Source organism: Lineus longissimus, chromosome 9, assembly GCF_910592395.1.
Source record: "Lineus longissimus chromosome 9, tnLinLong1.2, whole genome shotgun sequence".
NCBI classification, from domain to species: domain Eukaryota; kingdom Metazoa; phylum Nemertea; class Pilidiophora; order Heteronemertea; family Lineidae; genus Lineus; species Lineus longissimus.
The window spans coordinates 9,200,992-9,213,157 of NC_088316.1; positions in this window are offsets into that span (position 1 = coordinate 9,200,992).

Below are 12,166 nucleotides of genomic sequence, written 5' to 3' on the forward strand. Positions count from 1 at the left end.
ATTTACCAACCTTCCTCAACACTATTGCTGATAATTGACCCAATGATCTTTTAAAGGACACACATTTCTCCGCAGCGATCGCATCCCAATCGAGTAACGAGCTAGGCCTCCTGTTCCTAGGCCTCAAAGACTGGTTCCCAATACCATGCTGATCTGCCATATTCAAAATTTATGTATGCCTTAAGCAAAGTCCCAAGTTGTCAAATATCACCAGTGTCCCTTTAAAACTCACACAAACCTATTAACGTTGATCATTGCAGCAAAATCCTATGTTGCTATGCTCATCATATTATTTATAATGTCACGAACGGAAATGAAGAAACTGCAGTCCTAATTAAAATCCGTATCATCAAAAACTGGACCAAACTTGTTACATCAGCTACCAATATCCCAAATCAGTTGCCGTCCTGGGGACGAGGTTATAAGAAATCCGTGCAAGACACCCTTTGCTGTACACATAAATCCTAGGGACGAGTATTAATAGCCACTCATTTCCGCGGGCTTTTCCGACACTGTCAAAACCATCCAAATTAAGACTCAGCAAGTTACCAAATGATCGGACAATAACACACAAATGAACTGCGCATGTTCCTTTCCTTATTTAATCACAACACAAGTTGACGGAGATACAATTCAGGTAGAAAATTCCCGATTTCCTGCTTCTTTCGCTCTCGTAACTTGCTGCTGCTTCCAAGGCAAATTATCCGACAGCAAGTTACGCCGCAGATGTAACAAATTTCACCATCCGAAACATCAATATACTGTAAACCCCGTTATGGCACCAACAAGGTGTCTGGCCTAGCTGCCAAGTCGGGAGAGGAGCAGGTCAACACGCTGGTGTACTCCATGGGAGATGAGGCAGAGGACATTCTGACCTCGTTGAGACTCACTAATGACGAGAAGAAAGATTACAAAGTAATCAAAACCAAATTACAAGGTTATTTTGAACCTAAGAGAAATGTGATCTTTGAACGGGCGAAATTTAACCAACGTTTCCAGCGAGAAGGTGAAAGTGTCGATACTTTCATAACTGACTTGCATACACTCGCGGAGAAATGTGACTTTGGAACTTTGCACGATGAATTAATTCGCGATCGAATTGTCGTTGGGTTACGGGACAGTAAACTTTCAGAACGGTTGCAACTTGACGCTGACCTCTCGTTAAAGACGGCCATGGATAAAACTCGCCAGAGTGAATCAATCAAGAAGCAACAAGGTGTTCTTCGTGCAGCAACTTCTCCGGCTGTTGTGGCAAAAGTTGGGTTCCAAAAAGGAAAAAAGTCAGGCAGTCATAAAGCAAAACAGCAAGACAAACCAAGCAGGCCAGCTGAAGGTAAACCTCAGGCCAAGCCTAAAGGAAAGGGTAAATCGTGTCAGAACTGCGGTCTCAACCATGATAACAGGCCGTGCCCAGCTAAGGACGCGGAATGTCATTTTTGTGCGAAAGTAGGTCACTACAAGAAGTGTTGTAGAACGCGCAAACGGGTCAACGAAATCCAGATTTCGGAAGATCAGCAAACCGCATTTCTAGGATCGGTAAACGTGGAATCTGAGGACGACGATTTTAACTTATGGTCGAGTCGTGTAAAAATTTCTGGTCATGAGCTTGATTTGAAAATCGATACAGGCGCTGAAGTAACATGCCTGCCACTACGCGATTATCGTGAGAGTTTCGGAAAACTTCACAAGTCCAATAAAGTCTTAGTTGGAGCTGGCAGTAACAAGCTTGATGTTCTTGGAATGTTTCATGCTAAGCTTGCTAAAGGGCAGCACGCCACATTGGCAGAGGTGTATGTTGTGCGCGGCCTAGCAAAACCGTTGCTAGGAGATAAAGCGATTCGTAAGCTAAATCTTGTGTCAGTAGTCCGCGCCGTTTGTAAAAGTCAACTCACCAAATGGAAAAAACAGTTCCCAGAACTTTTCGCAAATCTTGGGAAAATGACTGGTGAGTACGAGATCAAGTTGGAAGACAGTGCGAATCCGTACGCAATTTCATCACCACGTAGAGTTCCCATACCGCTCTATAATAAAGTGAAAGCCGAACTGTTACGTATGGAAAAATTAGGGTGATCTCAAGAATAACTGAGCCTACCAATTGGTGCGCGGGAATAGTCGTTGTTCCAAAATCCAATGGAACTGTTAGGATCTGTGTGGACCTAACCAAGTTAAATGAGAGTGTAAAACGTGAGAATTTCATTCTGCCATCAGTTGACTCTACACTAGCGCGGCTCAGTGGAGCCAAAGTTTTCTCTAAGCTAGATGCAAATTCTGGCTTTTGGCAAATTCCTCTTAGCAAGGAGTCGTCCCGTCTTTGCTGTTTCATAACGCCATTCGGGAGATTTGTTTTCAACCGCCTTCCTTTCGGGATTTCATCAGCTCCTGAAATCTTCCAGCGCAGGATGCAGGAGATGTTAGATGGTCTGGAAGGGGTAGTGTGCCACATGGACGATATTCTAGTGTTTGGGGCTGATCAGGCAGAACATGATGAGAGACTCAAAGCTGTTCTTCAGAGACTTAAAGATGCTGGTGTCACACTTAATGAGGCCAAGTGTGAGTTTTCAGTTGACAGGGTTAAGTATCTTGGGTACTTGATCCCAGCCGAGGGAATATTTCCAGATAGTGACAAGATAAACGCTATCCAGAAAATGGCAAAACCGCAAAATGTGTCAGACATTAGGCGTTTCCTTGGCATGGTAAATCAGTTGGGAAAGTTTATTCCTAATTTAGCGGACAAAACCGAGCCTCTTAGGTCTCTTCTCAGCAAGAAGAATCAATGGTGTTGGGGGTCATCTCAGGACCATGCTTTCCAGGATTTGAAAGCATGTTTGTCTTCTACAACGGTACTCGGAATGTACGACCCAAGCCGGGACACTGTTGTTTCTGCGGATTCATCCTCTTTCGGGTTAGGTGCCGTGATAAAACAGAAGCAGGAGGACGATATGTGGAAGCCTATTGCATATGCGTCGCGATCATTATCGGACACTGAGAAAAGGTATGCGCAGGTGGAAAAGGAAGCATTGGCGTCAGCCTGGGCCTGCGACCGATTCCAAGTGTATCTTCTGGGTAAGCGCTTTACCCTAGAAATGGACCATAAACCGCTTGTTGCGCTACTAGGTTCGAAGAGTGTTGATGAACTGCCTGCGAGAGTTCAACGTTTTAAACTGCGTATGATGCGTTTCTCATATGACATCGTACATGTTCCGGGGAAAGAACTTTATACTGCAGATACGTTGTCCAGGGCACCTATATCTTCGCCATTGTCTACTGTCGAGGAAGGATTTGCGCAGGATGTAAAAGCGTATGTTGACATGGTTGTTGAACACTTACCTGCGACGGAGAAAAGGCTCGAGGAAATCCGTCAAAAACAGGAAGAAGACGAAGTTTGCCGTCAGGTTGTCAAGTATTGTCAAGATGGATGGCCGGACAGACCATTTGTTAAAGGGGCAATACTGCCATATTACCAGGTTGCCGGTGAACTGACTGTTATGGATGGACTATTGATGAAGGGAACCAGAATAGTCATTCCTACATGTATGCGCTTAGAACTGTTGGACAAAATCCATGAGGGCCACCAAGGTATCACTAAGTGCAGAAGGCGAGCCCAAGAATCAATTTGGTGGCCAGGACTCAGTTCACAAATAGAGTCACTAGTCCAGAACTGTAACATTTGTGCTCGAGAGCGGGTAGTTAGGCATGAACCAAATATTACCACCGAATTCCCTAAGAGACCATGGCAGGTTGTTGGCACTGACTTGTTCGAGTTTAAAAAGCGCCATTATCTAGTAGTGGTGGACTATTTTTCTCGCTATATCGAAATTGCTAAGCTGACCGAGCTCTCGTCGGGGGCTACTATCAATCATCTTAAATCGATCTTTGCTAGACATGGTGTGCCAGAACGGGTACGTTCTGACAATGGCCCTCAGTATTCAGCGCAGGACTTCGCAGACTTTGCCGATGTGTACACATTTCAACATGTTACAAGTTCCCCGCTTTACCCGCAAGGGAATGCAGAAGTTGAACGCGCTGTAAAAACTGTTAAAGAACTAGTGAAGAAAGGCAAGGATCCATATTTAGCTTTGTTGACTTACAGAGCTACACCACTGTACCATGGGTACAGTCCCGCCGAACTTTTGTTTGGGAGACGTCTTCGTACGAACTTACCGTAACATCCAAATATGCTGGCCCCAGCATGGCCAGATCTAAACAATCTTGTACAAACAGAACAGGATTATCGCATGAAAATGGCGAAAAACGCAGACAGGCGTCATGGTGTACAGGTGTTGTCAGATCTTTGCGAAGGAGAGAAAGTTTGGGTGTGCGATAAAAACATTCCCGCCATAATCACGGGAAATGCTGAAACACCGCGGTCGTATACTCTGGAGACTGAAACAGGATCATCTTTGAGACGAAATCGCAGGAGTCTACGTCGGCTTGCTCCGAGACTGAATCTCCAGGACAATCCAGCTGATGAATCAGTGCAGGAGAACATTTTGCCTCCCCCAGAGAGACAGAGCATTGTGTGGCCAAACGCTGGACAATCTTCTGAGAATGGCCAGAATAATGTTCAATCAGATCAAAGTGTCTCTAGCACGACTGTGAATAATTCTCCAGGACGTTCTGCTAGTTGTTCTGATCAATATGTAACCAGGTCAGGCAGGGTTTCAAAATCTGTCATTAAACTAGATCTTTAGGGTGTGAGAGTGACCGAGGGTTAATCTGAAATTTCAGTGACATTTCATAGAGAAATCTAAGTAATGATTTTCAAATAGTGCTTTTGTGGTATTCTCTCTATACTTGAGGATGTGATTTCATATTCGGATTAGTTGGAAGTTATCGAGTTAAAATGTTTATGTTTAGAGTTTCAATATCTTTCACATAAGTAGTGTTTACTCTCCAACGTATTTTGGACTTTCGTTTGTCTTAAGTATAGACAGGAGTCAGTAGTAGCCGAGTAGGATTTGAGATATATTTCCACAGCATTTTAGTTTTGACTTAGTTAAGCTAATTTTCTACGTGTTTGTATGTCTGTACACATAGTTTGCCTAGACCAGACTTTAGGTTGTGATGCATCCTGGGTTATTGGAAATTGGACTTTCAAAGGACTGAAAGGGGGATGTAGTGTAATCTGAATAAATGGGTCATAGAGTTTGAGGTGCTGCCACCTCGTGATAGATTAGGGTACTGTTCAAAATGGCTGTCATGTTCTAGAAATATACTTCAAGTGTTCAGAGTTTAAATCCGTCGTTATCTTCTTTCGGAACGCCCATCGGCAACTGAACAGAGTGAAGATAATGAAATTAGTGTATTTGAGGGCATTAAACATTGGTTGGTTAAAACTCATTTACGGTAGACTGAGAGTCAAAGATTTACCTTGTAAATATTACCGTTATGTAACATAACCACGTGAGTTGATGTAGGGATTAACGTATGACTAATGTTGTATGACGTTGGTGATTGGGAAAGTCTCTCGGTTATGAGATACATATATGATATTTTGGGTTTGTCACAGAACCTGAATTTAAATAAAGAGGGGAAGAAGGAAAATTTAGTTGGAGTAGAAGTGGAGTTGAGACGTGAGTTGTAGACCAAGTGATAGGCTGCCTTGAAAATGGAGTTGAAGGACGTGATTAATGATGTAGCAATAAAAGCCATATATCGGAAAGGTATCAGCCGATACATCCCACCAAGGTGCCTAGGAGCTAGTGGTCCTGCATATAACTAGCCGAGGATCAGAGTAGAAGCAACAACCTACCCTCTACCCCGCAGAGACGAATACGCCTAAACCTCACCGCCTTAACACTTTCAGTTAAACAAGAGTATTTCAAATAAATAGTCAGACAACTAGGGAACGTATGGTTTCAACATCAAAGCCACCGCCCGTTCCAAAAGACGCGCGTTGGGTCAGAGCACTCTCGGGTCACGCGTTGACCCAAGCCAATTCCGCACAAATGGAACTTGAGCAATTCTTCGATCAGCTGAACATGTCGATTACAAACACTCCGTTTTAAAGCAAACGACGGCTTCAAGTCTACAATTTCTATAAAACTATTTAGATATAGTGTCAAAGACAACATTGATATGAAAAGCGATATGTTTCGACTTTTACATTTCGACAGTTTTGAGAATAAGTGATGGCACTGATTTAAGAATAATTTTCGAAATGCGTTTTTTTACGACACATGATCACATATTTTTGCGGTTGGCCGATCGGTGATTGCATGCAGCTTAATTGCGGTTTTGTTTGGCAATTAGCGGCCAAGGTCTCACTAGCCAGTGGTGATCAGGTCGGGATTGTACCCTCCCAAAAAACTTCAATCTCGAGTGATTACCATGGATACAGATGGGCTATGGCTACCCTAAGTGAGATCTCTAATCATCCATTACTTCACGGCATAGAGTATTGGGGGGAAAACGAGCAGAATGCCGAAGAAGCAAATGAATGGAGACAAAACTCTTATCAGTTGGGGTGGGAGGGGGGAAGGGGCGGGTCGAGATAACCACCCGAACGTAGACAGAACGAAATCTGGGGTGATCCATTTGAAAGGGGTCTGCACAAGAAACTTGCAACTCCGTCTACCGTCTAAGATCGAAATGGCCGAGAGAAATGTATTCTCGCGAGATCTCGCTTAGGGTGTATGGCTACCCTAAGTGAGATCTCTAATCATCCATTACTTCACGGCATAGAGTATTGAGGGGAAAACGAGCAGAATGCCAAACCCATACATGTATAGGGCGTCAAATCGACGCCTAACCGACTGTTTTGCGGTATTTTAGAAATCCGAACATTCCCAAACCTCACCCATAACTAAAATACCGCGAAACCTGAAAAACGAACCTGGTTTAGAATTAGGGCCCAGTCCCAAAGAAAAACGTCCTTGACTGAACACTTAGGGGGAATTCCCTGATAAGATTTACAGTTTTCTGAGCCCAAATTCTAAATCTTTGCCTTATGGAACAAACAAACAAATTAATTTCTTTATACTTTATTATCTATCTATCATCTTAGAATACAATTCCGTTGTTCAGCCTATTTGTTCATTCACTCTATCAAACATGCTTGTAGGCCTATAAATACGTGTCACGTTAAACAAACGCTTTCCCCAAACCAGACTCATCATGCTTTAAAAATGTCTTCTCTATTTGTGAGGAGCTTTCCACTGAACGGGCAAGATTTCCTGCTACTATTGAGGCATCTCGAAGTTTTTCAACTCTAGTGTAATAGACGGCGGATTCTTGCGTGTGCCAACCAACATGGTCCATTAACTGTGACTCTGACTGAGCGGAACCCGACATCCCAAGCTGGATAGAGCACCCGGCTCGAAAACTATGGGGTGTCTCGCCCTCGTAAATGCCCAAAGCCACCAAATATTCTCTCAAGCGGGCGTACATAGTTTCGTATGTTACATTCTGATCTAGAACCTTCCCGGACCCATCCACAATTCTAAAAAGATAACCATTACGCAGATCTACATCCCTCGCCCTGCACCATGCAAAGTAGCGCTCTATGCCTGCGATTGGACACACAGATAGGTCGTTACATCTCTTTATAACAAATCTATTAGCTTTCCCTTTCCCTCCGCGAATTGTTTTAGTGACAGTATGGCAAAAAATAAAGCCGGAATTGTCTTCCAGCTTCTTGATTTCTTGGGTTGGCATTGTAGACAAGTCTGTGGCCCTGTCGCCCGCAAAACACTGCAACTTGAAAAAGGCTTGATCTCTTATTAGAACGAAGCCTTGCCTAAGGGCAAGATTCGGTTTTTCAAGTTCTCTATCTATGTATCGACATACCCTAGACACTTTCCCAAGAAAAATAGGCTTGGCCTGGGTTGGTAAAATGTTGGCTCTTGCTTGCTCTAAAGCAATCTGTTTACAATAAGTCTTGATCTGCGGGGCGCACGCGGGGTTTCCAGAATGTGTTTTCTCGTCCCAAACCCTTGGTCTCCCACACGATTCAAAAATATCTACTAACTTTTGAACTACATTATTCACCGTACCAGAAGCCAATCTTGTTGGACAGGTACAATCGCGCCTTTGTTTGTCACCCAAATTTGGACATTGAATGGTGTGAACCTTAGTTTTCCCATGGACGTCTTTCCAAATCAAAAATTTCAAAACATCGTTTGGGCCACATGATGCAACAGACGGACCAGATGGCATTTCTTTCAAGAAATCGTCCAAACTACCTCTAAGGCTACACCGTCTCCTGTGCTGAGTGCCTCTATTCCATGTGTTCTCAAGATAAGCTAACCGATTATCAATTGCTAAGAAGTCTATCCGGAGACCCTGCGAGCGCCCGTCTAACTGGAACAGAGATACAAACATTCATTACTCAAAACGCAACCTATGTACTACAAGAGGCCAAGGTAAACCGTCGGTATCTGATATAAAACCCTTTTTGCTTGGCACATATATCACCCCTTTCTCACCCTTTCCACCTAGAAGGAATGATTGTGTTGAATACATTTTAACCAACGGGTCCCATACTGGTTGTAAGGAGCGCTCTGGAACAACCAACGTACAGCACTTCACCCTTTCTTCCAGGAGAAAATTCAGCAACACCGAGATCATGGGAAAAGGTGGAAATACATAGGGGTTCTTTTCAAGCCCAATCTTCTGAGCAAACACGTTAACACCGGAAGAACCGGGACTGGGTGTTGGAGTGAAATGGCGCAAAGGGTTAGCGTCCTTGTCTTTCATCGTGTTACTGTCCAGAGACATGAGGTCCACTGAATGTGGTCCGAAAGCAGCTTCCACCTTTTCCCATGACTGTTGTGACAACATCACATCGGACATATTCAGAGAGCGCGAAGGAGCATCGGTCGGATTCTTGCTAGAAGGAATGTAAGACACGTTTAAGTCAATATTAGATGACAAGACGAAGTTAAAAATGCATTTAAGGATATCGTTCAAATTCCTGTCTTTACTGCCCTGGCTGTGCCATGTGTCAACAAGCACCTTGCTGTCAGTCAAAACATCTACCCTGTGGTCAGATACATGTGACTGTAGGGACAACAAAGCTTGGTATAATGTGTCTGCTTCTTTTAAGTGAATCGGACGATCATCCCCCGCGCTCCAAAAATCAGAAAACTGGAGATCTTTGGAGTCACCTGACAGAATAGACACTCCGTACTTGTAAGGAGAGGCATCAGTAGCAAGAAGTAATTGCACATGACGCTCCACTCTCCATTGCATGCAACCGGTCCAGTTATCTACAAATCTCCAATGTTCTATTTCTGCAACTAACTTCGGGTACAAACGAACGTCATTGTTAGTTCGCAGACAAAAAGAAATTGCCTTATTCACCTCTCTTGTATAGAGCCTTGCTCCCGGCACAACCAACATCATAGAAATGCATTTACCCAAAAACTTTTGGAGAGTCCTAACATCTACATCCTGACAAGAAAGAATATATTCTCGCAATTTAATAAATTTTTCCTTTTTGTCTTCCGGCAAGATGTACGCCTGTTTTTCGGAGTCGACAATGAACCCTGAATGTCTTAAAGACACCAATCCTTCAAGGAAACTCTTGCATAGAGCAATGAAATATGCTAGTCTGGTAAACAATTGAACCAAGGCATACCTTACTACATCAATGTGCAACACTACTTCCCCAGTACCCTTATTTATGCTCTCAATGCCCAGCCTATCATCAATGTACAGTGTATTAATGATACCAAATTTTCTCAAGTACTGAGAAGGGACGGAGCCAACTGATTGGTACACAAAAGCTGACGCCTTCCAACCAAAAGGGAGGGTGTTGTAAGTGAATACGTACCCCCCAAACTGTACCCCGAAATACGTCCTAGAATTAGGGGACAGTTTGATGTGGCTATACCCCGACTTTTCGTCGCATGAAACCATTTTGGCTCCTTTGCCCACCAACCTGTGTACCTCGCGAAGAGTATCTAATTTGAATGGCAGGTCTTTAATCCAAAGGTTTAAAAAACGTTCATCGTGACATAAGCGGGGCTTAGAGGGCTCCACGGTAAGAGGTAACACAAGATGTGGAAGCTCGCACTCCCCCAGTTTTCCTAACAGTGATAGAGTGCCATCTTCAACTTTCTTTTTAAGTTCCGTGGTAATGAAAGGAATAAAATTTTTACAACTTGGGGAATTTTTAAGAAACATTCTTGGAGGTAAAGGAGAATCATATCGCTTCCCTTTAAAAACCCCTGTAAAAGGAGTGAAAAATTCTTCAATGCCGACACCCCGATGGAGCCACCGTCTTCCGTTTTCACAAGGAGACCCAGCTTCTGACAAAAAATCCAACATTTTATCTCACTCTGGTAAACTATTGTGGAGTTCTCCCGCAACAAAACTGTCTGGGTTGCGGACATATAAGCTTTCAAAATCACAAACATACGGAGGCCAATTTGCCAGAATATTTTCAAAAGGTACGGTATGGGTTGGAGTTCGGAGGCTCTTTCCACATGGATCCGAAAACTTCAACCAGGTTGTCGATTGTGCAGAGACCAACTTGTCCTTACTAAACTTCAAATCACAGTCCCGCTCCCAACTTGGGATTTCAGGGTCACAATCAACCTGAAACATACAAACAACATACCTGTGGAAAGAGCCTCCGATCCCCAACCCACGTGAGAAAAAGGAATCCCACTAGGGAATTAGTCTCCCCGGGTTGAGAACCGAAAGCCTAGATGTTAGCTTTTTCCTTTTGCTGCTTTCATTTTTTCACAGTTCTTAATAAAATGCTGACTGGAGCCGCAAAAGTAACAGGGCATACTACTATTGTTGCTATTCATGTTGAACCTCGCCCTTCTTCCTCCCCTCCAAGATCTAGAGCCCTGAAACCCGAACTGGTAAGGAGAGCCCCATGGAAAAGGGGAAGGAATACCTTCAAAATGGGGAGGGTAGAGATTGGCCAAAGGGGAAGCCGCGCGCTGGTTAAAATTTGCTTGGCCATTGTCGCTGGATCTTTCCCCCTTTGAAGCCACTTTTCCATTTTTTACACATTTTGACAATGCTTTAGCTACAATATCACACGCACCCCCTCCCAAAACTGAGAGGGTGAATGAAGAAATGTCAACTGAACCCTGATTGTATTTAGCTTGACGCGTTAATTTTTCTCTGAAAACACTTGCGTTGTCATCGTTGCATGTAGAAGCCATGGAACTCAGTTCATCCAAATAAACCAGCAACAAAGATTCGTTTGGATTTTTCTGTGTCGCCACCGACCTCACCTTTTCTTTTGCTATGCGTAGGGCCTCACATGGTTTTGATTGGTTTGCCTCATTCTTTTGTTTTACGCTGGTTTCTTCGAGACGCTGCTTTTTCGCCGGTGGAGGAGTGTCGGAAGTTCCATCGTCGGAGCCGGAAGGTTCCTAAAAGGAGGATAACGGATTAAATATCAACAACGAATCTTAAATATCAAGCTGTTAAGATAAATATAAAACACAAAAATACCCGAGACGAGATACGAGGTCGCCAGTAAGAGGGAAATCGACCGATAGCTAGGGGGGGGTTGACGTAAATAAGTTTTGTTTCATTTACCCTGTCATGCCTCGGGTAATCTTACGGCCCTCTCCGCAGCTTAAAATTGCAAAGGAGGCTCGATACAGATACAGATGAGTCAATCGTTACCCGTTTAAAACGCCCAACAAACATATTTGTTTAATTTTCCAAAGGGACAAACTACCGAACTCCTTAAATGAGATTGCAAAGTGTCCTGGTTTCAGAAAATTTGTTCCCAAAGAAGCATATCAATGCTGTTTTTGATGAGAATATCCCCGTTGAGTGTACTTTAGAGGTCCGAAAACGTTGTAGTAAGCATCACTAGTTGGGATATCAGTCTACATCTATCTGCACCATCAGGTGATAGGCCCCTTACAGATGGCCGCCCCCAAATAAGATGCATTATGGACATTCCCATGCTGTCGTCTATACATAACATAAAAGCAAGCAATACTGCACGGTCTGGGAACCAGGCTACGAGTTTAGCATACATGGCCTTCAAAACAAACTACAGTAAGTGCTCAAGTAACAGAGCCAGACGAGGAGCGTATTCAGACTCACGCCATTATTCACTGATACCATATGGATATAAATACAGCTTCAACCTTAAATCCAGTCTTCCGAAACTCATTGAAACATATAGCTTACTATTAGCATATATACTCACCGCTAGAACTTGGCCTTTCGGCTGTCCAAA